A 6,000-nucleotide genomic window follows, 5' to 3' on the forward strand; every position below is an offset into this window, starting at 1 on the left:
CTTTTTTTAATAATAAGGAAACAGAGAGGAGGAAGGGAAATATCTTGCTCCATGGCCACACTGCTAGTGAGTGTCAGAAAGAAGATGGTGCCTTTCCAGCTGGGGCCTCTCCATTGATCACCCCGTGCTTGGGCTGTGAGCTACACTTTATGTCAGAACTCAGTACGCACGCACCGCACAGACATAAGTCGTTTCTAAAACAGACTCATTATGCACTCTGATTTTTTTCTATTCTGTTTCGTCAAAAAGAATATTTTGTATTCTAGTGCTGGTTGTGACTTGTAAACTGACTTCACAACTCACTCGGCAGTGACAGCCTGCAGTATGAAAGTCAGCACGCTAGCTAACTTAGCTAACTGCTATTTGGACTCAGGCATTTAGTTGTGTGATTTAACTTATAGGATAAAGCAGCTAGAAAGTTGAAAGCACCTTCTTACCCTCAGCCCCACCCCCAGCAAAGGGTGCATGTGGGACTAAGTCTAAATGGGACGGATGTGAAATGCTTCTGGAGAGAGCAAACTGCTTCTGCCCAGTGTGACTGTGCATCCCCACCCCACCCCCCACCCCAATGCACCTCAGGGCGCTTGACCAAGGGCCAGGACAGTGAGTAGGGCTGAAAATCCCGCCTGTACTCCATGCCAGACCACACACAGAGGTCACCCCAGAGACATGGCAGGGACATTTTAAAGAGACACAGAGAACCCCTGGAAGCCCAGTGTGCAAAGAATCATTTCCAAGGTCCCAGGTCTACAGTGATTTTGCCTCTGAGTATGGACCCAGGTACCCATTTAGTCCTAATAAGGCCAGGGACAAATCACTAATTGTTGGTATGCGTTTTCCTCCAAGGGGCTTTTTCTCACGACTCCTGAATAAGGACCGATCGGTGGAAAGCCAGATGGAGGTAAATTTCAGGAGGATCAAGCACTGTGGCGGGACAAAGTGGGGGACAGGCAGGAATCAAGTTTCCCTCTCTGTTTTCTAGAAGGGCGGTTTCTGGAGCTGGCTGCGGGGTGCATATGGCCCTTTCAAAAAAGAAGAGGCACAGCATGTGCAAAACATGGGTTCCTCTGATGAGGAGGAGCCTTCCGACATGTAAATAACTGGGAGTTATTTAGAATTCCTGTCTAAAAGGGGGAAATAATGAATAGTTTCATTGTTCCTTTCAAGAGTAAAAGCTTTGACCTTCTTTTTCTCTCCCCAGAACAAAGGAGGGATCCTCCTATGAGGACTTGGACTCAGTAGTAGTAGAAAGTGACACCTGATCCTCCTGCTGAGTGAACCAGGTTACTAATAAATTGTTTTTCTCTACTGAAATGTGTACGTTTGTAACCACCTCTAGCCATGAGGGAAAGAATTAAAATGTAAATAGATAAATACATATACACACAAATAGCACGAGCCATAAGCAAGAAAAGCAAGGCTGAAGCAGGACTCCTGGGGTAGCCAGCACTTCCTCAAGCAGCAGTGTGGTCAAACAAGGGTGAAGAGGGACTCCTCTCCCCCGTGTCCCCCAATATAGTCTGTCCCCGAGAACTGGAAGATACATCATCCTCCAGGGGTGTGGGTTATTAAGTCAAATAACAATTTATCCTGGTGCTCTGGCCCCTGGCTCACCAAGTGCCAGTTATGTACAACATACTTGACCCCTGTTGTGGCCCCCCATCATCAGGTCTTAGGGCTGTCAGAATATTTGGATCCCTGAGCCTGCCTTTACGGCGGGGCCTGTCTTCTCCCCTGAGATCTTAAACTTGCACAAATGTGTGCCCTGTCTTGGTGTAACGGGTTCTCTATCCTTACAAGCTAGTAGAGCACAGTTAAGGGAAGAAAGTCATTTCAGATTAAGACTCTAATTAGATAAAAGTCATTAAGAAAATCAGTAATTTAGTAATGTCAGCTAAATTAATAAAAGCTTTATTCATCTTTCAGTCAAAGGTTGAGTATACAATAGCAAGCTAACATAAAAAATCGAGGAATACCTAAGGCTCGGCCCCTTACAATGTAACAGGAGCAACAGCTCTACCTAAGACACAGGCAAACACACACAGGAGACTTCCAGCCAAGATGGAGGCCTAGAGTGACACGCTCCATCTCCCTCCACAACTAAGAAGGACTACAACTACCACAAAACCAGAAATAACTAGAAGTTCCAGAAAATAAATGGAAGTCCAACGTAGGAAGTTATAAAGAAGTGGTGCTCGTCCAGAAGCGTAGGAGGTGTGAAGCTGGGGTGGAGAGGTCAAACTGTGCTGGTGGCGGCAGCAACGGCAATGGTGGTGGGACGGTGGTAAGCATAGACACCCGTATTTAAGGGGAGGCGAGAAGCGCCTGGAGAGCACCCCTGGCTGTAGACCAGACCCGTCAGCTTGCGATTCCAACTCCGGGGAAGGCAGACCCCCATTGCCTTGGACTGTGAGGCCCAGAGTGGGTGGGGACAGAGGAGGAGGCTCCCAGTCTCTCAGCGGAGAGTGAACGGCAGGAATCCATCTTGGACCCCTGCCCCCACAAAAATGCCACAACATGGTGAGAAGGGTCAGCCGGTTGTGATGAGTGCATGGGGCTCCGCCCCCTATAGCATAGGAGGTGTGACAGCCCTGCCCAGAAAGCAAAGGTAAACATAAAACTGCAAGGATGGCACAGATCATGATAGAGATCACTAAGTAGGCAACGAGAGTGGGAAAAGAATGATAGGTATGGAGAACATTATGGGGGGAGGTCAGTGGGGAGGATGAAGGGGGGAAAGGGAGGGAGATGGTACAGGAATTAAGAAGCATAGTAGGAGGGAGTCGAGTAGACAGGAAGATGTTGAGAAGAACTATATACACAACCAAAGGGCATGGACTAAGTGGGGGTGCACTGGGCAGAGGGGAATAAAGGGAAAACAAATTGGGACAACTGTAACAGCATAATCAATAAAGCATATTTTAAAAATTGAGTTAATTATTTAGATAATTTAAGTCTAACATTGCTGGTATTTAGGAAGAGAATATTGTTAATAGGATCATGATTCATGTAAACAAACAATCAACATTGACCAATTAACAACCTCCTCATTTCACTTCAAATATACAGCATTATTTTAAAGATTTTTATGGGAATATGTTACAAGAAATCCTCCATGTTAAATGAAAACCACAAAGGATTTTTTTACTTTATTTTTATTGTCGACACTATTACAGATGTCCCCATTCCCCCCAGAAAAGATTTCACAAATCAAGCAAATAGCTCACCGAATATCTTCTCTTTTTGCCTAATAAAATTAGAAAACAAGTAAACAAACAAAATGTAGGACCCGGCAAGAATTATGTTAAATTCTGAATATCTACCTTTTTCCATACCTTTCTTAAAAATGATTTTTGAGAAAGAGAAAAGAAGAGAGAGAGAGAGAGACACAAACAGAGAGATGTTGGATTTGTTGTTCCACTTACCTGTGCATTCATTGGTTGATTCTTGTATGTGCTCTAACCAGAGATCAAACCCGCAACTTTGGCGTATACTCTGACCAACGGAGTTACCCGGCCAGGGTTTTTAGTTTCTTTTCTAATTCACTTTATTTATTGAGCGTTTACTGTAAAGCAGTCACTTTCTAGGCCCTGGGGATACAGAGACAGACATAAAAGGCAAGATCCCTGCTCTTCAGGTGCTCAAATTCTGCCACAGCTTTTCTCTCTCTTAGCATTGTATGGGTATAAAGTCTTATTTCCTGTTGGAGATGGAATTCACATTAGAATCACTCCGGCGACCGGCGAGCTTTGAAGAATTCCCAGTAGCACGACTTCACTCCAAAGTTACAAATTCAGTGGGACTTCGGTGGGGCCTGGGCTCAGGAATTGAAAAATTCCTGAGGTGATGTTCATGCACACAGGTGTGAGAACCACAGTCGGGGTGCCGTTGAAGGCTGTTTTGGGCCAGTCTCGGGGGTTCAGCAGCGATACAAGTAACTCCCTTTCAATTTTTCAAGGCTGGTGGTCGTTTTTGGTCAATCCCACTGGACGGCTAACTAGAATCCAAAAATGTGTCAGCCAGTGTCACTTTTTTAAAAAATGTAATCTTTGTGGTATTTTTTTCCCCATGACCATTTCGTCCCCTTATACTCCCCTCCCCCCAGCAATCCGCACGCTGTCGTCCAGTGTCACTTTAGGAACGCCTTTGTGGAAAGCCTTGCGCAGCTCAGCCCCGGGAGCCCTGGTCAATCCTTTTCACCGCCACACCGCTCCGCCATCGCCCTGACTTCCAGCTCCACACTGCACTCTGCTGATGAAGCAATGCTGCAGCATGGAGGTCACCACGATTAGCTCCCTGCCTCTGACTGCATCCCAGGTCCGCCTTCACAAAGAACATGATTGTTCATTTTGTTCACAAGCTAGAGTTTTAAAAAGAGGAGTCTGAAAAGGGGGAGGATCAGGCTGCTTATGTACCCCACTATTTTCGTCCTTCCTAGTCTCCCATCTTTCCACTTCTGCTTATACTAATATTAGCTTGGAGAGGAGAATTCTCTCCCAGATCACTGATTCTCAATGAGCTGGATTTGCAGGCAGCGAGCCAAAATGGACTCTTATAAGCAAATGACATTTTTTCCTTCTCTGCTCTCCGAGGAGCCAACTTCAAAGTGAGCTAATCTCTCTCTCAATAGGCTTTACTGATTTATGCAAGAAGTAACCGGACTACAACATCCTGACTTTTTCTTCTTGATGCAACCTTGGTAAGAATCTGAAACAGGTCATGGGGATAAGCAGCTACTGTGCTAGGTAGAGGTGTCCTCACTGCCTTCAACTCCTGGCCCAGCCAATCCCAGGTTTCGGGGTCTGCTACTTGCAGCACTGCGGTCTGTATCAGTTAGGGATGGTTTGGGTTCTAGTATCAGAAAAGCTGACTCAATCTGGCTTAACCAATAAAGGGAACTCATTCACTCACATAACTAAAACTTGAAGAAGTAACATTAGCTTCAGGCAAAGCTTGATCCAGTGGGCCTTGAGTGCCACCATAAACTATGCCTTCAGTTTGTCCTTCATTCTGGAACATCCAACTGTAAAGAGAGTCACTTTGCTTGCAGACACTTCCACTATTTACAAGTTGCCTTCCTGAGACCCCTTCCAGAGGAGAAGTGATGACCTCTCCTCCACAAAGGTGGAACCCACTAGGCTGGCCACTCTCTTCTGTTTGTTTGTTTCTGTCTGTCTGTCTTTCTGGCATGAACTTGATTTGCTGCACTCCCATCGCACGAGGTGATTTTCCCATTGGTCAAGTGACCCTGTGGAAGGCAGCTGAGCTTGACCCTTCCTCCCGACGACACTGCACATAGGTTGAAGAATCATATACAACCTCCTTACCTGGGGAAAACCCAGCTTATATCAGTTGTGGCAGCATAATTACTAACAGTATCCCCTTTGCCTCTCAAAATGGGCTCATCCGACCAATAGGAGATCCCTGCTTGGAGGGACCCTAACAGCTAGCTGGTGGGATGGTCTCAGGGCTGATGTCCAGAGAGGTCCCTGGCTATGTGGACAAAAGATGCCGAAGTCCAGTCTGCCCCTCACCTGTAAAGTCCTGCACCTGGCACAGGGCCGGGTGCTCCAAGAGGGTGCCTTTTCTTAAGGTGCTCGGGTTAGCGAATATGTGATCATATAAATATTGGTATGATTATTGGTACACATGTGGAATGTATATTCTATATACATATAGTTTCACATTAATATCTAAAGGTACTTCATCCTGTTCAGTGGTTTCATATTTATGATGTTTTCAACTATTCTTCTTCTGATGAATTTGTTTCTCTGTCGCTACTTTTACAAGCAGGGCTACAAGGAACATCCGTGTGCCTATACCTTTGTGTCTCATATAAAGTTTCTTGGAATACATTCTTAAAAATAAGATAGCTAGATTGAAGAGTAAGTTCACTTTAAAATTTGCTAGAAACTGTGTCATTGCCTTTCAAAAGTCCTGACTACCAAAATTCCACTTTTTGATACTAAAATGTAGTTAAAAGAAAATGAAGTGGGGCTT

General features: G+C 45.2%; 1 long non-coding RNA gene across 1 annotated transcript; it reads left to right on the top strand.

The window, feature by feature from the left end:
* Positions 1–709: 709 nt before the first annotated feature.
* Positions 710–1,308, top strand: LOC149998613 (uncharacterized). The gene is made up of 2 exons (XR_016507213.1): positions 710–901; positions 983–1,308. It is a non-coding gene; the product is annotated as an uncharacterized LOC149998613 (long non-coding RNA).
* The last annotated feature ends 4,692 nt before the right edge of the window (positions 1,309–6,000 follow it).

Source organism: Furipterus horrens, unplaced genomic scaffold (genome assembly GCF_987537825.1).
Source record: "Furipterus horrens unplaced genomic scaffold, mFurHor1.1.pri manual_scaffold_11, whole genome shotgun sequence".
NCBI classification, from domain to species: Eukaryota; Metazoa; Chordata; class Mammalia; order Chiroptera; family Furipteridae; genus Furipterus; species Furipterus horrens.